This window comes from Chelon labrosus, assembly GCF_963514085.1.
Source record: "Chelon labrosus genome assembly, chromosome: 23".
In the NCBI taxonomy this organism is placed as follows: Eukaryota; Metazoa; Chordata; class Actinopteri; order Mugiliformes; family Mugilidae; genus Chelon; species Chelon labrosus.
In genome coordinates this window covers 9,876,155-9,888,738 of record NC_140356.1, presented here as the reverse complement: position 1 = coordinate 9,888,738, position 12,584 = coordinate 9,876,155, and positions in this window count along the sequence as shown.

The following is a 12,584-nucleotide window of genomic DNA, read 5'->3' as shown; positions in this document are numbered from 1 at the left end:
TCATTGTCTAGAGTCTGACTAGCAACCTGAGACATGCTCTCAATGTCATGACATATGGTTGATTCACACCTTATGGAGATTTGTATCTGTTGAAATCTGGTTTTAACACATTTTTAATGTATTAATTGGCACTGTATGCATGACATTCTGCCTGAGGGATGAGTCCCCCTGAAGGTCTGATCCTAGAATCGCCCCTGGTCTATGACAGGATTTTTATCACATGTAACTAGTTTACATTCACTTAAATGCTTTTGTTGAAGGTATTTGCCTGACATTTGTTATGCGTGAGCTTGCTTACCAATAGGAAAAACTGAAACCAGAAAGCATCCAGTACCAGTCATATTCCTTGCCTTCAGATAGTCCATATTTACTGTATGTAGATTTCTCTTTATAGAAATTAGTCTTTATGATAAAACCTCCTCCTACAACTACACTAGCTGACTATTAGTGATATACAACTTTTCTCCTACCTAACTCTTGGCAAGAAGATTATTAGGATTATTTCCTAAAAGGCTAAACAGCCTAAACCCTGATACACGCTTTGCTGCAACAACTTTCACAGTCCAACTGTTTTTTACAGAAACCAAGCTGAAAATGAGAAATGGCTGTAGGACAGAAAGTCTGTAATTCACCATAATGAGCTTATTCCTTAGCAGGCCGCAGTTCTAATAGAAATGCAAAAGTTGGCCCATGTCGGCCCTTGCATCGACTTTAATAGCCAGGTGAAAGTGTTGAGGTGTTTCTTTGAACAGTAAGATCTGGCACCTGTACCTGATCAGACCTTCAAAGTTTATACAGAGAAGTCCATGCACAATGAGCAGAACTTAATAAGTAAAGCTTTTTGAAGCTGACCGTGACACCAGATGAACCTTGACACCCTCGCATGATTAATAGCATTATGGCAAGTCTTTTTTTTTTCCTCCAAGCAAAGGATTGTTTGAGGCTGTCTGATCAAAACATTCAACCTTTTATTGGTCCAACTGTCAGAGAAGGCAGACTTTGTGTTTGGCAGTTTGAATCATTCAGCCTAGATGGGATCCGAACACGAATAGGACATAAACTGATGGACTCATTAGAGAGAAATCTCTCTATGATCAGAATGAAGCCCGTTACTGCGACTGATTAGCGTTTCAATGCAAATGAAAACCCTGTTCCTCGAGAAATGAGAACTCTGGGAGCTGACTGACTTTCCGCTTGTATAGCTAGCTGCACATCTGGAATCCAAGTTTGGAGAAAGAAGAGTGCACATAATCAGTTGCAAATGTTCGCGAGAAAGCACCAGACTTCATAAATATGTATCCCTCGGATAAAGAATGAGAATAGCAGGTGATTGACGATTAAAAGTGACGTTGAAAACAAAAGAGGCCACTCGGCGGGTTATCACAATAGCTCGGGCCAGGCGATGCAGAATCCATGTGCGAGGAAGACGCCTGAGCCACAGCTTTCCATAAGATCCAAAATGGATTCCGCCAGCTCGTCGAAAGGATACAACATCAAAGCCGACACTCATCTGCGATTAATTTAACTTTATTGACAATCATCTAAAGCCACCGAGACAGTAACTGTGTTTGACCCGTCATTCAGGCTCATTGCTCTGCCATATGTTGACATTTTGATGATATGTGGAAACTAGAGAAAGGTGGACTCTGGTTTGTAACTTAGGTCTAAATGCGGAGCACTTGATATTAGGAACATAAATACTCGCACCCTGATACTCTCCCATGCATGCCAGCACGATATCGCCTCATCATTAGCCACCTCTTCACCTCTCCCGCATCATGGAACATTTTTACACCCTCAGTTTACATTGTATACACGTCACTCAGCATTAGAGAGACCATGTCAATCTCTGCAATGTTTGTGACAGATGTCTTGCAACAGCTCGTGTGGTCTCAATCTTCCTGCTCACAGTTAGCGAGAAGCGCTAGTGATCACTGCAACTGCGAATTAGGAATAACTCCCTACCCACATTCCACTAACTTAATAATTAGCACATGCAAATGCTAAGTTTCTACTCCTGGAAGTTTTTAGTCTTCTTCGTCCTTTGCTGCCTTTGTTGTCCAACGTGGGAATGATAATCAAAAATGTCAGACTGTTTGGATTTCTATGATCCTTCAAAGATTTGCGATTAGCATAAACCGTAAGCCAGGCTAAAGCGACACTGGCTAAAATCACAGTGGGATCCGTATTTGTTAAGGCGTGACGCCTCATACCCTGTGTGTCCTGCTTTGAGCTTTCTTACATGGTGCCAGCACGTACCCCTGAGTCCTGTTAGCAAAACCCCCCGGGTTGAGGCAGATGAAGTTTCACCCACAGGCACGCGCAGCCACCCGCGAGCACCCAAACGCACAAATCATACACAAACAAAGCGCAAATGTTCTCTCATATTCATGCAATAACTCACTCTGTCTCTAACACACACACACACACACACACACACACACGGTAACACACTTCCCTGCACGCTCCTTCACAGTCCGCAAACATACCTATTTCTTGATTAATTGGATGCCCTGCCTAAGCTTCCTAAATTATGCTTTGACATAGGCTATAATTAAATAAGACAAATTCAGGAAGTGTATGAAATCCCTCTTTTTCTGAACAGAAATGTGAGTTTTAATTTACCTCATGCCGAGACAAGCTGCGGTCACCTGCAGAGAGCCAATTCACTGCGCATCGCTCGGTGCATGATGTCTGCCTCGGACAGAATGCATGGTTAAAACAAAACACCCCACCCCCACCCCATGCCAATTTATGGAATAGCGGTCAAATATTTATCCAGTTGATGAGCTGGGCTGTGTGTTCCTCCCTGACAATAATTAAAGACAAACCCCAAGCTAAAGGTGAGCGGTGGCCATGGCATCATTTCCCGACGGTGTGAATAAAAAGGTAGTGGTCAGTGTAAAAGCTTTTTTCGAGGAGTGTGCCATGAATATTTGGTTGTTTGTTCCTGTTAGCATATCCAAACCAACCTCGTCAACAGCTGCGGTAAGAATAAGCACCGGCAATCTGGAAAACAATTGAAATAAATGAGTCTTTTTCTCTTTTTTTTTGTTGATCTGAACCTTTCACCTCCGCCAAAGCTGCCCAACATGACACAGTGGAATCCTAGTCTGATTCTCTCATCTGGAAAAAGGAACACATTCCCCATTTTCCACTGTACACACGCACAGTATACTTCAAAAGATGCGAGAGTGTGCCTGTATAAGCTCATTTCCCATATGGTTGCCCTGCTACCTCCTCAGTGGAAGGTAGTGAGACGTAGGCATGAATGGGTATGAATGGGATGCTGGCGTGTGTGCCGTGGGAAGGGCCTGTTGCGAGAGCTGGGGTTTCACAGCCTGAGGTGCTGCGTGTGTCCAATGAACAGTGCTCAGCACCCTGGGATAACAATGAGAGCAGAGCAGTTCTGAAAATCAATAAACTGCTGGAGCTCTAGGTTGGTCTCCTTCATAGAGAAATAACAGCATACCAGAGTCTATCTGTGTCTCTTTATTTTTCTTTCTGTCTCCTTTAATACTCCCTGTCTCTTCAGCTCTTGATTTTTTTTTTTTTTTTTTTTGCTTATAGGAAAAAAAGTCCAAAAAACTGCATGCAAGCCATACAGTAAACACTGACACATTTATTCTTCCTGCCATGATATTTTCTATATATCTTGCGGTTAAATGTGCCCTTATAAATGTCACCACTAATCCACGGACTCACAGCATTAACGTGAAGATTGCGAGCCGTGCGTGGAAACCAGTCAGGACGGGAGAAAAGGGGGGATTTTGCAAATCTCCCATCAAAGTTGTCTAATTATGTTAATCAAGAATTCTCCAAATGTCAGCGTCGCTGGAGAGGATGAGATTTGGAGAGTGAATACTGTAAACGATGAACCAGCCAATCAGCTGGACCACAATGATAGTAATGACAATTAATTAAAGTTTGACACACAAAAGAGGCGGGCTTATGTCGTGGGCACACTTCAAGAGTGAGAAGGCGAATTAATATCAAGAATCAATTTATCGCAAGATAAATATTTTCTTGCACTGAATCGGCGCGGATTTTACTTTTATGGAAATTAAGAGTTGAGAAATACGCCATCTGGGGAGAGTGACACCCGCTACGACTCGCCAATATGTCAAAATTAGTTGAAGCATGACTGAAGCGTAACTCTTTCCTGCCTTCTTCGTATATTATAAAATTGAAACTCTTCAGATGTTGTGACTAAGCATGCATTGGAAATAAGGGCTGTTAAGCATAATGGCTAAGACACATGTTAGCCTTTCACTTTGACAAATACTTTTATGCACTAAAGGAAGACATTTGGGGAAATACACTTAGTTGCTCTCTGGTCAATAGATGAGAGGACCGATACTACTTCTCTCTGTGTGTGTGTTAAAGGACCAGTGTGTAGGATTTCTGGGCATCTAGTATTCATTATTATGTCTCGATTAGCATATAATCATCTGTGACTATGAATTATTGCTTTTTTTTTAGCTTGCAATGTGGCCCTTCATAGCTACATAGGGAGAAATTCTTCTTTCTTCCATGGCGCCAACAATATTTCTACAAAAGCTCAGAACAGACAAACCAAACCAACTATAATGTTCGCCAGGCTGAATAAGTAAATACGATTTTTAAATCTCCAACTAAAGTACATGACCACAGTGTACGGCCGTAGATGTAATTTTTGAAGGAGCTGGCATCCGAAGGCTACTGTAGCTATTCATTAGTAAAGGAGGAGAGAGGGATTCAGTTGGTTGCAATTTACAACCTCACCATTAGATGACACTAGATCCGACACGTTGATCCTTTAAATATTGTATCATGATGCACGCATGCTACAAACGGAATAGTTAAATTGGCAGCAAGTTGATATTGAAGTGATGTTAAAGCGCTCATTTTATTAATGTCGCAATTCATTTAAAAGTTACCCAGCAAGCGTGCCCATGCTGTGGGATTATGGTGGGGTGGTGTGGGCATGGCAAACACACAGTAATCCCGCATTGGCCCCTTGTGGGACCCACAGCGTTTTTTTACCTTTTGCACCCCAACGTGGGTTTTTATAGCAGGCAAAACAAACGCAGATGATTGGTTAACACGTCAACGTGTCACTGGACCATTGAAAAAAAGTTGAAATGAGTTTGTTGGTTCATATTGCTCGCTTTTGCTGAAATAAAGCATTCTATAGTTGCAAACTTAAAGAAATACCTGTGCTTGAAGATTACAAAATCCACCAAACAACCTTTCTAAATCTCACTAATTATCATTGTAGTTACTGTTTTATTTTACTAGCTTAATTTGGATTTGGCTGCCTTTGAACAGAAATTAGTTTGCTGTCTCCTGTCTGCTGGATGAATAAATGCTGGCAGGTAGGTAAAGCTTGTTACCTTTAGTCAGAACCACTATTTCCCCACTTCCATGTTTAGTTAATTCCAGTTTAAGCATATTATGGTAGGAGAGTAGTACATATAAATTTAAGAAAGCAAAAAAGCACCATTTTGCTATTTCATCAGTAGCAACATTTTTGTTATGCCCTGAGAGTCTTTTCTTTCTTATATACTTTCTGTCTAAAGTAAAATAATAAAATATGAGGTATTTACAGTCTTGGTAACCGAAGACAGCGTGTCAAGACATATTTGGAATATGAAAAAAATAAAAAACACAACACAAAGGAAGAAGTAATTTAATCTTAAGCAATATAAAATATTACCGTGCACGGTGAAACGTGCCTCCAAACTCTATAAAGCTCCACGGTGTGTGTAAGTGGCAGACATTAAAAACAATCATGCTGTTTATTGTGTTTGCAGTAATTAGATCTCTAACAGCGGGGAGCCTTTTCCCTCAGATTCTCTAATTTGATACAGTATCGTCTCATCGCCGTGCCACAGGTTAGCCACATAGGGGGAAACATTAATCTAATCTAACACTTCATTCAAAACTCCAGGGGATCTCTGCTAAGTGTTGCAATCTCTGGCTATTAAATTAATGTTGTTGTTTGTTTCGCAGTGGAACAAATAGGATATGCTTGATTAATTAGTTACTTAGCTGAAGACGAGTTAAATGATGCGCAGTAGTCACTGCACTGTGGCGTTATCTATATACCTGTGTACATTATTGGACAACTGGCAGATTGAAATTCAAATATAGTGTTATCGCTTCATTTTCGCACTTAGATAATTTTGTTGAACTGAATCACTTTGAGCCCCGGAGCTTTTCCATAATTTACGATCAATCCAAAGACACATGAATAATTTGTTAGTTATGTTGCCCGGACACTCTTGTAATCCTTGATTACTGGCTGCATGTAATGCAGATGATTAAAGCTCTCGGTACATGCATTTTAAATGTAACTGGATAAAGCCGATAAAGCAGAAAATGCAAAGATTTTATTTAAAAGGCTCTAACTCGAACTTATTTGCGATTCCTGACAGTCGATGGCATGTCAACCTTTCCATTAGACACATATACACACTGATAATTCCCTTAACACCACAGAACTATCTGGAATAGGCTTGAGATGGGACATAACATTACACCCCATTTGCATGTCATTAGGAAAATGGAAGCCACCTCCCCCTGTGGGTTTAACCCCTTATAAATATATTTAAATATATAAATATCATGAATACATTAATTGACTTTGCCGTCACAACACAACCACTAAAAGCACCCCACACTCCCACCGTAAAGCTCCTTTGTCTCTTGCGTGCGGGCGGCTCCATGCACACCTGGAAACACAGCGAAAATCATGACTGCTCTGCCGCACGTTTTGCCCCAACTTATCCCCGACCTTCTCGTAAACACACACAGGGAGCTTCGCACTCCACCCTCTATAAAATAGTCTCACACACTTCCTCGCCACCCACACCTCTTTGCATGTCACGAAATCCTAGTCCTCTTTCTGCCCCTACAACACGGAGTGTCTCCCTCTGCCTTTCTCTGCTTTTCCCCTTTTCTCCCTCGCCTTTCTCTCTGTTTTCATGGATCAGCGGAGAGAGCAATTACATCAGAGTCGGTCTGGCGGCCTGGAGATGAAGAGCTGTGTGGCTATGGGCAAACACCTGGCCATGGTTAGAGGAGCAGAGCAGGAGTAGAGGCAGCAGCAGGAGGAGGAGGAGGAGGAGATGCAGTGCAGACAGATGTGCTGCAGGTTCTTTGGGCTGTGGGGAGGCATGGAAGTGCACGGTGTGTGTTGGATTGCGACGGGGAGCGTTCGAGCACAACCGTGAGAACCCGCAAGATGTGTGCGTCTATTTGTAAATCGTGTGCGTTTGAGTGTGGTTGAGTCAGTGAAGCCCTAAAACAACCCCTCCATCACAAGCAGTTAACATTACAATCCTTCACAGCAGTCAAACCTCTGCACCGCCAAAGTTCCAGGCGATCCGTTCAGCATGCGTCTGCCTTTCTACTTATTGACAGAGTCACGGCCATTTGCATTACAAAAGGGAACCGCTTGGAAATATGCACAAAACATGTCATCTGTGATACGGCTTCAAAATGCTTCAAACGTGCCCAAAAAACACTCAAATGAAACTCAAAAGCAAAGAGGACAATGAAGTGTAAAGCACTTGGCTGTGCCGTCATTTTCCTCCAATCTGTTGCTGACGGATATTTCAGACAAAAAGAAAGGAAGAGAAGGAAAAAGGGTGCGAAATAAAAAAAAAGCAAGACTGAAAGAAATTAAGTGATAGAGGCATGGAAAGAGAGAGAGAGAGAGAGAGAGAGAGCGAGAGAGAGCGAGAGAGAGCGAGAGAGAGAGAGAGCGAGAGAGAGAGAGAGAGAGAGAGAATGGGGTTGCGTGAGGACCACTGATCTGCTCTTTGACCTCAGTCTAACCTCCAAGAGACCTTAGACAGACATGTGGTTGCCATCTGGCCTGGCTTTACGCGCTGTTATACCACTTGATTTATTCTTAAATGTTACTTGAATTATTCTGCTATGGCTGAGTTAGCTTCAGTTTTGTTCATGACTCAAGGTGGTTTAATACCTCCAGTGACAACGTGTCACACATAAATACGCATTTTTACAAAGTGCATACGTTTTACATTTAGGTTATTTAAATCGAAGAAACCGTGATCAAACATTTTGGTTCTCTTCAAAGTGTTATTTGTTGGATTTGATTTCAGACTAAGCATGAGGTGCCAGTGCTTTCCAAACTCCACTTTGGGAGAAGTACTGCTGTTAGTACAAGACTTAATTTATAGTATTTTACTTGCAGAGGATTAAAAGGTTAAACATGCAAACCTGTCCAAATGAAGAATACTAATGCTGCCACTACTGGGCAGGCACCATGTATTTACGTGTGTTAAAAAAAAAAAGAAAGGAGCATAAGTAAGTGTATTTGAGATGGAGCTGAGAGCAAAGCTTGTACAGAGAACCACAGTTTATGTGGTTAAAATTCACAGTCAATCGAAGTTAATGGGAGTCTGCTAGACATCAAGTTGGGTCCAAAAACGGAGATGGCGCCCCGAATGCAACACAGTTAGGCTGTGGCTACTGTAGATGAGAAGAGGCACATGTTGGTAGCAGCCAAGCGACACAGTATCCTGTTTGCCAAAAAGCAAGCTGAAACAAGGGCAACTGGACTTTGAGTGTTTCTTGAAGACATAGCTTCTTCAGTTCCAAAAGACATCCTATTTGTAGCCATGCTTGTATCCAAGCAAATATGCTTCATCATGAGGATCAGTGGAAAACTCAATTCCAATCAGTTAAATGCTCAAGCTAGAATCACTCATTCATAGTAAAAGCCAACATTTAATATGCAATAAATATGAAAAACTCATTCAAAACGTTTCTTTAATGTTCTTAATCATCCCTTGATAGTCTGTGTAGCTCTGAGTTCTGAGGCCTGCATGGAACAGCATGGAAGCTCCATATTGTCAGAGAACATGAATAAGGACTCGAATGCAGACTCACAAGACGGAAGCAAAGGTAGGCAAGCAGGAGGCCTCGCACAGGAAGTCACGCGAGAGGAGAAGTTAAAAATGCAATGCTGCTGGAGAGCATGTGGCTGAGAGCTAATAGGGAACAGGTGTGCACACAGGTGACTGGTCAGGTGATGTGTTGGGCAAGGAGATCTCTGAGGACAACTAGTGGACAGGTGAGGAACGTCAAGTCTGGAGATATTTTCAGACAAGACAGCTTGAGTAGGAAATACACTACTTGACAAAACATGTGAGTGTTAGCCTGGTCCACTGACTAAAGTGGGGCGGTCAAAATAATCAAAATAATAGTAACACATGTCGGTACAACAAGATACAGTTCAATAGGGCTACAAACCACAGCATAAAACTTGAAAACACAGTTTAATCAACAGCTCTCTCAGTTATTTGAAAAAATCCTGAATACTATAACTTTTGTGATGCTAAGGGACTGTTATATTTGAATGCATTTGTCTTCACTAGTGTACCTAATGAACCGTCTAGTAAGTGTACAGCTAATGCAGCCCAGAGGGTGCAGGCCGCCGCACTGTGCGGCTCCATCCCAACTCAGGGGCACTTGTTGCAGATGAGTGCAAAGCCACGGCCTGCTAGCCAATTAACAGTTAAATCAGCCCAAACAGATTTCCAATTGATAAATCTTTAATGATACCAGGGATTTTACACAAATACACACTTGACAGTGCTAATTTAAAGCAAATAGGAAGCTTGATTAAAAATTCCCCAGGCATGGTGGGGGAGAAGATAAATGTTTGAATAATTTATCAGATTTAATTGACACGACTGCGGTGTTGTAAACAGAAATGTTTTGATGTTCGTAATGCGTTTTGGCACGATGAGATTTTGGGACAGATCCAGAGGAAGGCAGGGATTCGAGAGAGTGGGGAGGCGTTTCGCGGAGGGGGAGGGAGAAACTCCAGGAAGAGGAGGCTGAGGAAGAGCTGCAAATCGACCCCCAGTACACCCCATTTGCATATTATTCCAGATCAGGTCGGTACAAGCACTTCTGGGTATTTTATCAGAACGAGGAAAAATAAAATAAATAAAGCAGGAAAAGTGGCGGGCTGTGATAGGCAGCGAAAGTGATCAGCAAACACAATGATACACAAGCCTCGGAGCCAGCCCGAGGCTATAGCACTTTGGTGCGACCCCAAGAATGTGACACTAAACAAGGATGTAAATACAGCGAGAATTGAGAGAGGAAAGCGGGAAAAAAAGAGAGATGGGGAGGGGGTGAATCAAGGGGGGGGAGAGAGGGAGAATTCTTAGGCAGAGCACATATGGTGTTTGTCGCTGGGCACATAAATGCAAGCGCACATTGAGATAGACAGAATGAGAGTGGTATTGTAAGTAAGCACGAGGAAAATGGCAGAAAAACAAGGCGACCTTGTCAGAGCACGCTCCTCCGGGACCGAGCAGGGGTTACACGGCCGGCAGGTGCAGGGCCGCGGTTTGTCCGATAAGAAACCGATCTGCATGTGCCCGTCCGCTTTTTCCGTCCGCCCGGCCCCTGGTAAACATCCCGGTTATCTGCAAACAAACAGAGTTTACTAGTGACTGTGAATGAATACATCAAATTTTGATGGAACTACTACGTCGGGCCCCCCCCTGCGCTCAGAATGCATCGCCACCATGATACAGTGTACACCAGAATACATGAATAGCCAACAAGGAGGCCCTCGCTGTTTGTAGGGGCAATGTTGACTGAATTTTTAAAGATGTTATTTTGATTTGACACGACTGGTGGAGTTCGTTTGGAGAGGAGGGCAGGGGGGTGATATAAGACAGCCAGAGGAGGAGACGAAAAATCATCTAAGGCAGCCTGTGTCTGGGGAAGGGGCAGGATAAACAGCAGTGGGAGAAGCAAGAGAGGACGGAGACAAAAGACAATCAGCTGGTAAGGGATGGAATCACCATACGGGCTGTCATGGGGGCGGACAGTATGGAAAGAGTGAAGGGGAGGGAGATAAACGTATAGAAGCTAGCAGGTAAACAGATCCACAGATGACAGGCTCACAGCGACAATCCCACACACAAAGACATTAAAGCGCTAACACATGAAGATTTTACATCTGCAGCGTTACAGACAGACAAATAAAGTCACCTCGACTGCCTGCAGGTAATGCAAGTAATTGGCGCCGTTTGTTTTTTCTTACACCTTCAATTTGTTCCCAACAATGACAGTAAGAGTCAAAGTGAAAACCGCAACGAGCCCCGGCAAGCTGCTGCACATACAATGCAAAAAAAAAAAAAAAAGAAGGGGGCTAGAAGCAAAGCTGACATTACAACATGTGCATTTATGTTGCCTGACAATGTATCGCTTCCACATCAAAGGAAGCCTCACCTTCTGCAAAGGGAAGCGAAGACGGAATAAGCGGAGGGCCCTCACTTTATTAACTCCCAATCAATAAACATGCAGTCGGCGGCGAGGTAATCAGGAAACACTGGCAAATGGCCTGACAATGTATCAAAGCCGACGCTGCGAGGCAACGGCACAAACTCTAACAAGCATTTTATTACCGGTAGCTGTTACTGACATTAGTCAAAAACCAAGAGAGAGATAAAATAGAATAAGGAATGCAGTGTGGCTGGTTGAGAGGGCCCCTCGGCTGAGAGGGTTGCACCTCCCGCGTTTGACAGCCACACGCCTCCTCTTTGATATGATAACAAATATAAATTGTTTAAAAACATCAAATAAGCACAGAGCGGGAAGCAGACTTGCTGTGACGGATGTCTGGTTTGGGGGGCGATAATGTTGCTTGTCCACAAGTGTGTTGATATTCTGCTGGAACCACAGGAAGTTTTATTAGGGTGATGATGACAAATCCTAGGTACAAGAAAAGGTTTTGATGCGATCAGCAACAAAGACAAGCAAGATAATTCAGACTGTTCTCTTTGTGTGGCACATGGACTACAGAAAAAAAAGGACAACACGTCTCCACTTCCTCCCATTGGCCAAACTGATGCTAGTATCCCGGGGATATGGGCGTCAATACCATACGCAGACCCTAACGTCGTAGCCTGACGTGCACCTCCTCAGAAATGTAACTACATGTCGCAGCGATGCAGATCGCAAGAGATGTGATTGGTCCGCTTGGCAGTAGCATATTTCTGCTTTAGTATTTTCGGCTGCTTCACCATCGCCACAATTTTCGAATTGATTGTTTTGGATCAATAAAGATGGAACACATTGAGGAAAGGTTAAATGGGGAGGTTTGGAGATACAAATATTTGTGAGATACAAACATTTGTACGACTTGTCTTCGGCGAAATTTCGTCAAAAGTTTCAGTCGCCATTGTTGAAAGTGACGCAGGAGGTAGAAACAAAAATGAACGCAACTGGCAAAAAAGACATAGTGCCGACTAGCGCTTGGGTGGCATTTTCACAGACTGATGAGTGCACAAGTATAAATGTCTCGCACTGGCGTAGGCTACGTACATAGGTCACGGCGTCTATGTCCCACAGTAATTTTAAATGAGCCTTTAGTAGGCAAAACATCATGTGCACACCTGTTTATGTAATTAATCTTATTGCCACAAAAATTCTGCACCACAGCTTTAAATAAAGAACATATCAGTGAAATGTACTTGGAGTATCAGAAGTAAAAGTAATCAGTCTGAAGGAAAGCAACCTGAAAATGGTATATTTCAGATTGT